This window comes from Ambystoma mexicanum, chromosome 5q (genome assembly GCF_040938575.1).
Source record: "Ambystoma mexicanum isolate Mex_15411 chromosome 5q, UKY_AmexF1_1, whole genome shotgun sequence".
Taxonomy (NCBI): Eukaryota; Metazoa; Chordata; class Amphibia; order Caudata; family Ambystomatidae; genus Ambystoma; species Ambystoma mexicanum.
In genome coordinates, this window is record NC_090933.1 from 1,265,335,503 (window position 1) to 1,265,349,573 (window position 14,071).

Below are 14,071 nucleotides of genomic sequence, written 5' to 3' on the forward strand. Positions count from 1 at the left end.
GCAAAGTGGGCAAAAGAGTACAGAGGGAGGCATTGTAGAAATATGTATTGCATTTCTGTATAGATTCCACTAATGAGGCACACACGGTTTGATGCCCTCTGATATAAAGTACCAGCCTACAATTCTGGGTAAGAAAAATAGACAGAGTAATCAAAAGTCAAAATATATTTAAATGAATAGAGTCAACGTCACATAATGGTGGTCTCCAGCTTTACAAAGGAAATCACTACAATGTTATTTGCTTATAAACAATTTGTTTCCCTGCCCATATGAATCTTACTACTTCAATTCTTACAAGCAATGATACATTCCCTAATCATTTCTAGGTGTATATTATACTCTAAAAGATTCTAGGAATTTTAAATACACTCCTTCTAGGATTACTTCTATCTAAACAACACAGTCTACTTCAATGTTAGCCTTTCCGCTTAGCAGACATTGGGCCTCATTACGACCCAGGCGGTAAGTTACCGCCTGGGTCGTACCTTTACCACCATGGCGTAAACTACGTTTACGCCATGGTGGTTGGCGGACTTACCGCCCCATTCCGAGGTTGGCGGGGCGGTAAGCCCCCAATCCCCATTTACCCATCCCCATTCCCATTTTTGCCCCATAGGGCATAATGGGAGTGGGGAAGGCGTTAATTACGCCACCGTAAATTACGGTGGCGTAATTAACATCAAGGTCCCTTAGTGCCATGGATTTTAACACCTGCTAAAAGCAGGTGTTAAAACCTCCATGGCGCTAAGGGACCTCGGAATCAGGCGGTAAGGGTCGGCGCTGTTTATAACGCCGTAAACCCCTTACCGCCTGAGTCGTAATGAGGCCCATTGTGTAAATGTTTAAATGGAACATTTCAAAACTCTTCAAAAACTCTTGGTTTCCTCCAATATCAGGACAAGTATGGTATCAGAGAAAAATTACTTAAACAAATAGCATTTATAAATACATATTTGCTCTACTTAGCTCCCATGTCTAAGTGTGGGGTTGTTAATGTATGCTATGAGCCGATCATATGGTCTGAATGATTCTGCACAGGCAATAGCCAAGGAATTAAAATTATAATTAGTTATTTATAACACGCTTAATTCCCAGGGGTTTCAAAGCGCAGACCCCGGGATTGAACCTGAGTTGCTCTGCATCGTCTTGCTTCCAAGGCGAGCGATTTGCCCCTGAGCTATCCTCCCCAGAAAATCTATTTAATGGTGCAATTCTACAATATCAATGTACATTCACATTCACAAAATACTGCAGTTTGCAGTTGTACCACGAAACACAAAATGCATTGGGTTTTAAAGAAATTACATCTCACTTTGTACTCAATGTAAATCAGAGAAAAAAGGCAGCATGTTTAACACTGCACCTGTGTCATTGTCACATTAGCACCCTTCTCTTTGCCAACAGCCCCTATTATTCCCAGGAAATTAGCAGGGATAGTGTACAGGACAGTTTTAGGGTTATCTCAGGCTTCTAGTTACATTTCAAATGTGGCTTTCCATTTCTGGGAAATCAGTTCAGACCACCGATCTGGATCTGCTGCCATACTGTCTGGAAATCAATCTCCAATATGGGCCGATCACCTCTCTCTGGAATGGCTTCTGTCTTCAGTCTGCCTAGAAATCAGTCATCCAAGTGGTTTCCGCTCTGCTTCGCCAGCCACCTCTTTCCATTTGTATCCAGAGATATTCTTCAATGTTAATCTCCTAATATTCATAATAATAAACCCAATTATGTGTGCAAGTTATTACATTCTTTAGCTTCTCCTCATATCTTGTGACTTTTACTTCTTGGAGTCCTATGAATGCAAAGGTGCGAGGAAATTCAAACTCCATGTTTTGTGGAGAAGCATTTAGTTTAGGTCAAATATCTGTGGATGTGAAGGTGCGAGTTTAATAAAATATAGACCACCATAACCTTTAAATCACATTGCACAATTAAATACGTGAAATGTCGTTGTGCGTTGAATATTTCCAGAGATAATTATTTTTCCCATTTATCTTCATTTTATCCATTATGCCCGATGCAAACTTTAAATTAATTGAAAGATATCATATTTAGCTACAAACTGCAATTTGTTCTAAACTGGTAAGACCCTTCTTTCGAAAGATGTTATTTTTCAAATGATTACATTTTTGAGTTCAAAAGCATACAAAGAACATTTCTTCATCTTGACAAGAATTATAAGTCAAATAAATGCTGATTTTCGCTTGCAAATGGCACTGGCAGTGCATGGAAAAATCAGCTCTTTTCCATTTTTCTGTCATAGGAAGTTCAAAAACCTGAGATGTTCCGATAGGCCATGTGTTGGCAAGGACTTTTCAGCTCCAGTTTTATACTGGGCGGATCTGTGTGAAATGACCGAATGCAAAAGTCTGACTACCAAAAGTCTGATTCTTTTTCTTAATTTTTCCACAAATATATATGTGGGTGGAGACCCCCCACAGCTCCTCCACCTTACCCCTTTACATTTACTTTACCACCCCCACATATATATCTGCGGAAAAATGAGGGTCGGACTTTTGGGGGTCAGACTTTTTGCATTAGGTAATTTCGTACAATACCATAATGGGCGTCATGCTGGCGCTGCGTACCTGTTCGCCCGGGCTCTTGCTGAGATCTGGAAGACAGACTATCAATGGTGGAGTTGAGACATTGATGCGGAGCAGGGAACCAACCCAAGACCTCCCACTAATTCTGGGACATGGGTCAGTGTTGAGTCGGCTTTCAACACCACAGGACGGCGCTTCCCTGATTAGCGTGGTGTCAGAACAGTGCAAGCACTGACAGGGAAGGCCACAGAAAATCCCATGGTGTAGGATGGTGTGGGTGATCTGCACAGGTAGATGGTCACTAGGTAGCACTGGACGAGATGAAGGGCACAACCAGAAGGACTCCACAGGTAACGCTTGCTGGAAGATGAGACTGATGGAAGCAGACCCCAAGGCTGACAGTCAAAAGGTAAGAACCAGGTCAGACAGGCAACTGACTAACCAGACAGGTAGGGAACCCCAAGGTAGACTGAGAGGCTGTCAATGCAAGCAGAGGGGTACCCCAGACTGGCAGAGGGGCTAGCAGGGCAGACAGACAGGGAGACCAAGGAAGACAGGCATGGCCAAGGAGGGACCTCTCAGTGGAGTGATTAAAAGAAAATTGTTGTGAAGACTCAGCAACTAAGGGTCGATCTGTTGATTAAAGGACCTCCCTGGTGCTGAAAAATGGGGAATGCAGCGCAAGACTGTCCACTGTCTCCTTGTGTTTTGTCAACCTGTTTCAGTGGTCTGCTTTATTCATGATACCTTCTTCAGGACCGTCTTCTTACTAGGTTGCAATTTTCACCTACATACATTGAACACCCATATTACTTAGGCTCTAGAAATGTTTCCAACATCTAATTACATGGAAAGATCTCACCTCAATACCGGATAGCTGGAGGCATTCAGACTGACCATGTCACATCTGTAACTCAAATGTATGGAGTTGTGTTGGTGAACTACAGGAAGTGTATTTGCATCTGTATCACCTGCAAGCAGAGGACCATACGTCTGGCTCGCAACTATCTACACGATCGCAGATGTTCTTTTTTTTTTACTACGGCATATTCAGCCACATTATAGACCAATAAAGCAACCATTTACGAAATACCTGTGGGGTTCTGCCTTGCATTTCGTTTTTTCTGCCCTTAGCCCATGGTTTGTTACGAAATCCCACATGTTGCCACTGCCACGCAGCCGCCTCACTTGCTTTGCGTCTCTGTTGTGGCAGCCTTGGAGGTTGCCATGGAGACATGGACGCTCTGCTTCCTGATTCCATGAAGGTCATGTGACCCATATCTCATGTGTGCAGTGGGTCAGGCTCCGCCCCCACGCACAAGGAGAGGTTTAAAAAGACTCTCATACCTCACTATGCTGCTTCTAATTAGCGTTTACCTGCTGCATTGCATATTTTGGATTCTACCTACACTGACCTCGGATTACGTCCCTCGACTTTTCTACTCTTTTTCCTCGAAATATTGGTGGTTAATTGTTCGGCAACAGTCCCGTCTTCTCGCCGAACCCTTTCATCCTCCTGCTGGGGTTCTTTTCCGAACGCCGCACTTTTCAGCAACATTGATTAGCTGTCTTCAAACGCACCAGCGGTCCTCGCAGTGAGTTTACATCTAATCACGAGTAATAAATATTCCTGTGATCACTGTTGAAGCTGCCATTGAAGTATTGGCTGTGTATACGTGGTGAGGACAGTCACCCTTAAAAAAGTAAGCATTGCAGCTTATCCTGTCCCTGCTGTGCAAGATCTTTGGCTCATTTAGTTTCCCTTGAAAGAGTAAGCATTACAGTTTATCCTGTCCCTACTATGCAAGATCTTTGGCTCATTTAGTTCTGAATGTTAAAGTGGTTTGTCTCCTTGGAAATTATATTTCTACCTCTGGACTGCATCATACATTGGGACACTTTGAACAACACCTCCACAACTGCTAAGTGCATTTCTGAACGCTATCCCGACTTAATGCACCATCCTGAAACTAGATGCGTCCCTCGTGCCGTTCGGGATAGCCTCCTATACTAACTTCCTGTTTGTTATTTTTTCCTGTCGTTGTTTACTCCAAAATTCAACAACTCTCCTGTTAGGGTAAGCCCTCTACCTTCTTGTGCATTTTGGGGTAAGATTGGTGTAACTGGGGTTAACACCGTTATTGCTTTCTTTCTCTTTCCCAGTACATTTGTCCCTACCACACTATTGATACCCTTAGAGCTCTACCAAGCTTATTTCAGGTACTCTTCCTTCTTGCCAAACAATATATATATATATATATATATATATTGATTTCCAATCCTCACCTTAAAACTGTGTTTTATTTACTTCCGCAGCGTTGGTGTAGCGTGTGGGTATCCCCGCTCTTTTGGGTAACCAATTCCTTCGATTGTATTCTTTAACAACAAAGGGGTGTGTTGCATTAAAGAGCTCCTCAGGTTGAGGAGGTCTGGAGAGTTCCGGTAACTGAACATACCAGCTTAGACTGAAGACTTACCGGAGCAGCTCCCTCTCCTCTAGTGTCTTAAGGTTGAGCAACGCCCCGACCTGTTCAACTAGTGGTGAGTAACATGGTTACACAACACACATTAGCCCTCATTCGGGCCACAGCTGTCAACACCCTGAACACCACCAAAGTAACAAGAGATAAATACGAGTTTAAGTAGCCTGCATTTGCAGTCTTAATGTATAATAACATACAGACTATGGTGACATTACAAATTGAAGTAATTCTTCAAACCTTTTTCTATCCACTTTCAGATACGCGGCCCACCAGCGCTGCCCAGGGATAGTGGATTAGAGTGGTAGAGCCAGATAGAACCTTCTCTGTCCACCTTTTTTTCCTCTCTCCCAACACCAGTTGTTATATCATTTCTCAAATATAACAAGCTGAGGTACAAACCCTCCCAGGATATTGACAGGTGGTTACCAGTAGCTCCTGCTCCTCTTACGGCGGATACAATTTCAGAACACCTAATCACTGAGGAGCATTATATATGCCTCTCTTTTTAGTTATATGGGTGATATGTCCAATTCACTACCCAAAGGGCTCCTTACAATAAGGTGGAAGTTGAAAGCAGACATTTCTAGAGAACGATTTGGCCTAGAAAGACCTGTAGAACACAATTGCAGAGGACTTAAACCCAAATCTACCTTATCCCTCCCGATGGTAGCATGCCTCCAAAAATTCTCACTTTTGAAAAAATTGTCTTAGAACTGCTGGCAAATATTTACTCAACTCCTGAGTAACACCATGCAACCGTTCCATTAATGACACATCAGAATTGTTTGGTCATGTTTCCAGAGTTTGTGCACTCGTTTCTGATAACTTTGAATTGGATGTATGTGTAATGTTACAATCACCAATGCCCTTGACGTAAACCCTAGAGCATGGACTAAGAGTTTAACTTCTTTTAAGTTTTGATTTTTTATGTACTTATATTGTAACATTACTTGTATGTATTTTTTTGTTGTGTCAGGTTACTTCTATTAAAGATGTTTTTGAGTATGTTTTAGTTACATTGCCTTCCAAAATGTTATGATGTGTGTTTTTGTTAGAATTGTTTGTTTCCTTATTGTGCTCTAAGTTAGATTAAACCTTAAACAAACTTATGAATACAAAGAAAAATATGATAAATACTAATAGGACATTTAACATTTAAGAATTAAACATATATTTCATAATTATCTATGACTAGCAGGTGTGCCCGTGCTTCGCACGGTAATTCCTAATTAAGTCCTAGTTTAAAGTGTATTTAATGAACTAAACCAATGCTTCTTTGTACAAAATATTGCTAGTATTTCCTGTAGGAACTAGTGTGAACATATTCTGCCTCATCACGAGGTTGGCAGTAACCCTTAAATGTGGTGGTAACGCTATTACCGCTGCATTTAAGGGTCCTCTAAATCACGGCTTTGGCAGGATTTACCCCCACCTCTGAGCTGGGGGCAAATCCACTGCGATTTTGCCGATTTTCAGTGCTATTACCGCACGCTAATACCTCCAGCGGTAGTAGCGCCAACAATTCCCCATTGGGCCCAATGGGGAATGGGGAATTCCTGAATGGGCCCAATGGGGAATTACTGTTCTGCCAAACCCGTGATCTGGTGCTAATAGCACCGGGGCGATTGGCGGTTACGCTAATAGCCCCGGTGGTAATACTGCCGGGCATACTGCCCAACTCGTGATGAGGCCCAATTGTCTGTTTCCAACTCTGTAGCAAGCCACATAAAGCCGACCATGAGAAAAGCATGAGTCCCACAAATCGGTTCCAGCTACTATGAGTTGGAGTGTTGAGATTGCGCAGCAATATAATTGGGGTCCCGATCTACAGCCGTGGCAGCAGCGACATGAACATAAGTGCAATATGTGAAGAGCTGAAGCATGTAAGATTGAAGTGCCATACCCGGACGTGTACGGCTGAAGCATGTAAGCTTCGTACTGCTGAGATGGCATACATTCAGCAACTTCCGTGGGAAATTAAGTTTCTGTAATTGTCATGAGAGATTTGCCATGCTTGTGACGGACAACGTCATTGCAGACACTATTGAAGAGACATACACCATTTCCTTTCCCCCGTATTACTACAAAAGCTCTGTATTGTCACCTGCATGACTTCAAAAGTGAGTGCCGCTAATGTCAGCTAGAATGCTGATAGGGTGGAAAGTTTAGGAACAATGAACTGCTGAAGTTTACATGAACTGCTGAACTTTTGGAACAATGAACATAGAACTACGGCACAAAGAGCCATATGGCAGGGGTAAGCACTGCAGACCGTTTAAAAAACTACGGTAGAACTATGGCACAAAGATCCATATGGCAGGGATAAACATTGCAGATCACTTACAAAAAAAAGAAAATCCGAAAAAGCTATATTTTATACTTGTTACATTGTCTACACCATGGAACCTAGCCACATGCCAAATTTCAGGTTTGTAGCATGTTGGGAAGTATGCTGAACATTTCGAACTGACACACACCTATCCAAGCATTGCAGACCGCTTATAAAAAAGTACATTTGAAAAAAGTATATTTTAAACTTTCTACATTGTCTACACCATGGAACCTACCACATGCCAAATTACAGGTGTGTAGCATGTTGGGAAGTCTTAATTACTTACCTGTAACTGTATTTCTCCAACATTGGTATCTTGCATAGATTCACATGCTTTAATATATCCTGTCGTCATAGCGGGAAGCCTCCGTAAATTAAATAACAAAAAATATTATATCAAAAACCTTCCCTTGGGAAAGAAAAGAAGAAATCTACACCCATAGGGCCCTATAGGGCTTGTGTAGACTTTCACTTGTGGAGTCCCTCCACCTCCTTTGGGTCCTTTTAGGTTCCAACCAAGGAGGTGGCAGGGCTTAGGCTACCCCAGTCAGCCATCTTCAGATCTTGAACAGTAGGTATTAAGACCAATGACTGGCTGGTGGAGGAGCAGCCTCTCCCCAGGGGAGGAGGGCGGGTGCATGTGAATCTATGAGAGATACCAATGCTGGTGAAATACAGTTACAGGTAAGTAACTAAGACTTCTCCAGCATTGGATCTTTCATAGATTCACATGCTTGAATAGAATACCTAGAAGTAGTAGACCTCATAACATGCTTGATAGCCGAAGTGCAGCACCAGAGGGGCGTGTGCTATAAATGTATGGGATACATTACTCGCCGTAATCGTATTCTGATGCTTGTATCTTACTTAGATTCACATGCTGTGCAAAGGCCGACATCTAGTGGAAGCTGCAGAGTATTACAGTTGTTTTTTTTCAAAACTCGAAAATGGACATCGACGGGGCGTGCCAGTAATACCATCCCTAGTGTGACGTCCACTGTACCCACGGTCCTTCACGCGGCGAGGACCCTCAGATTTTTTTGTTTCTAACTTGAGGTAGCATGAAGTGTAGGGTGAGTACAGGTGTATCAAAGCAGATATGTATCAGATCAGCTCATATAAACATCCTTGCACCTTCTCTCCAAGGGGAGCAAGGGTGGGCACATGTGAATCTAAGCAGATGTAAGCATTAGAAATACGATTACGGTGAGTGATGTATCCCTTCTGAGGCTTGTGGAATCTGCTTAGATCACATGCTATACATAGATTAGCGAGCAGTGTTAGGATAAGGTGGGTTGTGAGAAGGTCCAGCGCAAATAGATGTTTTAGAACCGCTTGTCCCACCTGTGTATCTGCTTTGGAATGAGTGTCAATGCAGTAGTTCTGAGTGAAAGTATGTACTGAGCTCCATGTAGCTGCTTTGCAAATGGTGTCTAGAAGGACATTTGCGATAAAGGCCAAACTAGCTCCTGTACCCCTTATGGAGTGAGCTCTTGGTGTGAAAGGCAGAGTTTTTTCTTGATAGTGAGTAACAGAGCTGTATGCATCCGACTATCCACCTGGAGATGGCATTCTTGGAAATGCTGTCTCCTTCTCTGCCTGGTGCTACGTAGACAAACAGTTGGTCTGTTTTCCTAATCGGTCTGGTCTTGTTTACATAGTAAAGGACCGTCCTCCTTACATCTAGTGTATGGGGGTTTTTCTCAGCTGAGCTTGTTGGATTCTGGAAGAAGGCCTGTAGCTCAATGGATTGGTTCATGTGACATTTGGAAATGAATTTAGGTGAAAACCTAGGGTGTGTACGTAAAGGCAATTTGTCCTTGTGTATGACAAAGAAAGGGTCCTGCACGGACAATGCTTGCAGTTCACTAACTCTTCTTATGGATGTAATAGCCACTAAGAAGGCAGTCCTATATGTCAGGTGTTTAAGACTTGACTTATGCATAGGCTCAAAGGGAGGTCCCATGAGCTTTGCGAGTACTACTTTACGATCCCAGCCTGGCGGTGGGTTTGAAATTGGCGGGTGGAGTTTCTTTACTCCTTCAATGAATGCCTTAATGATTGGAACTTTCCACGACAATACTTGTGTATAGGCGTGTTATAAATGCCATATGATATCATATCATACTTTACTCTGATAGTTGGTGTAAGCTGATAAAGCCGCCAGGTGGACCTTGATAGAGTTGAATACTAACCCTAAGTCTATCAAGTGGAGCGTATATTTAAGAATGTGTGATGCAGTACATTCTACGGAGTTTATTTTTTTAGACTGGCACCAAATTACATATCTCCTCCACTTGTCGAAATAACAGTGTCTGGTGTTTGGTTTACGTGCCTCCTTGAGGATATCCATACACCATTGTGGTAGATTTAGATGTCTAAACTCTAGGATCCCAGGAGCCATGCTGCCAAGTTCATTGAGTGAGGTTGAGGATGTAGTGTTATCCCCCAGTGTTGGGTCAGTAAGTTAGTCTGGCACAGGAGTTTGATGGGATCGCACATTGCCAGTTTGCACAGATGTGGATACCATGGTTGGCTTGCCCACATGGGAGTAACTAGGATGAGCGTCATTTGTTCTCTGTGAATCTTGCTCACCACCCTGTTCAATAGAGGAGTTGGGGGAAAAGCGTAAGCACATTTCCCTGACCAGCTCATCCATAGGGTGTTCTCCTTGGAGTCTGGTTGGGGAAACCTGGATGCGAAGTCTGGACATTGCTTGTTTTCTCTTGTAGTGAACAAGTCTAGTGTGGAGTAACCACGCTGTGAAAAGATGTGGTCTACAACATTTGTGTCGAGTTGCCACTCATGTTCCTCTGGTAGGGGATCTCTGCCTAGCGAGTCTGCCAGGGTGTTGAGTTGGAAAGATAGGAACATCCCCCGCCTGAGTGCCCATTTCCATATCATCTGTGCTAGTTTGGACAGATTTGGAGTAGGTCCCCCCCCCGCTTGTTGATGTCGAACATTGCAGTGGTGCTGTCGGTTAGGATCTGTACCGATTGATTTGTCAGCTGTGCTTCAAATGCTTAAAGCGCTTTGAATACTGCCAGAAGTTCTAGCAGGTTGATGTGGTTCTGTGCTGTGATGTGAGTCCACAGACCATGTGCTGTGTGATGAAGGTGATGTGCCCCCCACCCGGAGAGTGATGCGTCTGTCTTAACTACCGCTTGCACTGCCGGAACGTGGAAGAGTTTTCCCTTCAAAAGATTCTCCCTAGTCCACCAGCGAAAGCCTTCTACTAGTGTTGGCGAAACGACCACTAGATCGTCCCACTGACCGCTTTCCTGAGAGCACTGTTTCGCAAACCACTCATGCATGGGGCGCATGCCCAGACGTGCGTGTGGGACCAGGTAAATGCAAGATGCCATCATGCCGAGCAAACGCATTGCTTTGCGTACGCTTATCTGATGACTGGCCTGATACTGAGGTATTTGCAGTAACATGTTTTGGACTCTTTCCTTTGATGGAAAGACTAACCCCTCTTCTGAGTTTATGACAGCTCCTAGGAACTGTTTGGTTGTGTTTGGTACAAGGCTTGATTTTTTTCTTGTATATTGAGAAGCCCAACTGGAAGAGAAGGTTTATCTTTCTTTGAGTGTTTTGCCTGCAAATTTTGGAAGACTCCCCTGTGATCCGCCAGTCATCCAGATAGGGGAACACTGAGATTGTCTCCCTACACACGTGCGCTGCCACCACCGCCAGTACCTTGGTGAATACCGTTGGGGCGGATGCTATGCCGAAGGATAGCACTTTGAATTGGTTGTGCTGGTTCGCTATTTTGAAACGCAAGAATCTTCTGTGCGCTGGGAACATTGAAATATGAAAAGAGGCATCTTTCATATTCAATGTTGTCATGTAGTACATCGCACAAGGAATTAAGTTGAATAGATACGCTTGTTTACCTGGTTCGCCCGGACGTTTTCGATGGCGTCCTTGAGTAACAGCGGTGTGACCTCTAGTAGGATGCATTGCTCCTCTTTGGCGGTTGGTTTTTGATGCAGGGGATGATTTGAGGGTTGCTGAAGTATTTCCACACCATAACCGCCTGCTACGGTTGATAGCACCCACTTGTCCGATGTGATTCCCTCCCATGCGTGGCTGAAGTGTGTTATTCTCCCTTCGACTGGAGAGGCTTGGGAGGGAACCTGAAGCAGGTGGTCATTGTTTAGGAGGTGTAGCTCCACCTCTGGAAATGGAGGACCTCCCCCGGCCACGAAGTCTGAGCTGGCCTTTTTGGAAACCTTGCGAAGCCTGTCCTTGATTGTTTCCCCAGGATGAGCCCTAGCCTTGTCCATAACTGGCCTTGAAAGCGTTGAAAATGACTTCCGCCTCTGTGGCCTGGTGGTTTGTTAGTTAATTGGCCTAAGGATTTGAGAGTGTCCTACTCCTCTTTGGCCGATTTTAGAGCGTCCTCAACAGCTTTCCCAAACAGGACATTAAGCTCTATTGGCATGTTTAATAGCGTTGCCTGAGTTCCCAGTTTGAAACCGGACTGGCGAAGCCATGCATGGCGTTGCAATATTGATCCCTCAGCAGTGATTATGCCTGTGTTATCTGCAGCATCCAGATTGTTTTTCAGGATGCAGCTTAATACTGCTTTCCCCACTGCTACTGCGAGGGAGAGATGTGACTTGAGGGGCTCAGGTGCTGATTCCATTAGAGCTGCAACCTCATCCCACTTATGGCAGTTATAACTCGCCAATAATGTGATGTTGTTTGCAATCATTGTCTGGAAGGCCGCTGATGTGGCCACCTTTCTCCCTAGAGTATAACGTTTTTTATTTTCTTCATCTGGGGGAGCTTCAGAGGATGCTAGTGGTGTTCCTGCCCTCTTTCGTGTGGTAGTCACTACCAACGAGTCAGGTTTAAGTTGACTCCTTATATAGAGTGGATCTATAGGTCCAGGGTGGAACAACTTTTCAATTCGTGGGTTTACGACCCTTGTTTGGCTAGGCGTCTCTACTGAGGGCTGTATTTTCCTCTGTATAGATTGGAGGAGGGGTATGAACTGGGTCACAGCTTTCTTATCCCCTAAAATATCCTCCACAAAATCTTTATCCACCTGAGTCTCTTTGGTTTGGATCTGAAAATGCTCAGCTGCTTTTAAGAGCATGTCATTTAACTGGGATTGATGGTCCACTGGTGAATCTGCCACTGGTGCATCAAGATGGTCGGGAGAGGGCATGATGTAGACATCGTCCACATCAAAATAATGATCCTCAACCCTTGGGTCTCCTGCTGTTCAGTGTCTGAATTAGTATCATACTGATTATAATGCACTGGATCTATTTGGGGAGTGGGCAAGGGCAAAAGGGAGTCTGGGCATTGCCTCTTTGATGGGAGTTGGGAGGTGGATGGGGCAGTAGTGGCTGGTGTATTCTGTAGGTTATGAAATGCTTGAGGATACTTTTTAAAGAAATTAGCCATAAAGTTCATCCTGCGCATTACCCTAGCAATGTCCTCACAAGACCATTGGGTAGAGCTAGGGATGGAAGTTAAAGATGGTACAGATATGGGTGTCTGTGGTGTTTCCTGAGTAGGTTGCTTATTTTTTAAAGTACCTGCCAGGGTCCCCTCCTCTTGGGAATCTATACTGCTTTCTTTGTGAGGTGTATTACTAACATTCTCCTTGTCGGAATGGTGAGTTTTAGTAGACTGGTGACTCTTGGAGGTATGTTTTTTCAACATTATCCCCTTGAGAAGCGTCTCAGCAACATGTTTTTGGACGAGATGTGATTATTTTGAGGAACTGGAACTTTTTGCCGATTTCGACGTGGGAGTCTGATGTCAAGTCTTGGCAGAAGTGTGGTCCGAAGCTGCGCCCTCTTACGCTCTACTTTTGGACAGTGTTTTATGCACGGCGTCCGTGTTGCAGTTTACGCGCGACTTTGGGGGCCAGGGAACTTAAGGGACCTTCCCCTTGGAGCCCTGTCTGGCTTTGTCGAAGATGGCGGCGTCGACTTTCGGCCGCGTGATATGTGTTTGGTGTGAGTTCCACTATGTGTGCTACTGCTGCCGGGTGTCGTCCCCGTAACAGTGCCACCGGCCTGTCTATTGGGGTGGGGGCCTAGCACCTGGGAATCGATTGGTTCCCTGTCACCTTCGCCGTCCGAAAAGACGGCGATGCTGCCGTCGCTGGATGCCCCCTCCACGTCCAAGGCTGCCTCTGCCTGCATGGCGTGGTGGGCCCAATATTTGGTCTTTCGGTCCTTGAGTGTTTTAGCATTGAAGAGCTGACAAGCTCGACAATGGCCCTCGTCGTGGTCCCGTGCAAGACAAAGATTGCACACACAGTGCTTGTCTTTTCACTGAAACTTTTTATTGCAACTTGGGCAGAATTTAAATGGAGTGTTTTCCATAGTTTAAAGGAAGAGCAGTCAGGCAAAAATAGAGTGAACAAAGGGGAATATGCATTCTCTTAGTGAGCCCTGAGAAATGTCCACCCCCCCACTCTCCCTACAGTTAGGGCAGAGGCCCCATGTGGCCTTACAAGGCCGAGGAGGTTTGTCGAACCAAGGTCTTTGTTCGACGATCGTCCTTTTCACCGCTGCCGAGATGTTTGTCGAAAGTCGGCGATAAAAGGATAGAGAGAATGTACTAACTCTCATTATTTTTTAAACTATGGCGTTAGCCGAAATAGGAACTCCACGATTAAGCGTCCGTCGATGATGGTGGAAAAAACTATCTGAGGGACCCCGGCGCATGAAAGA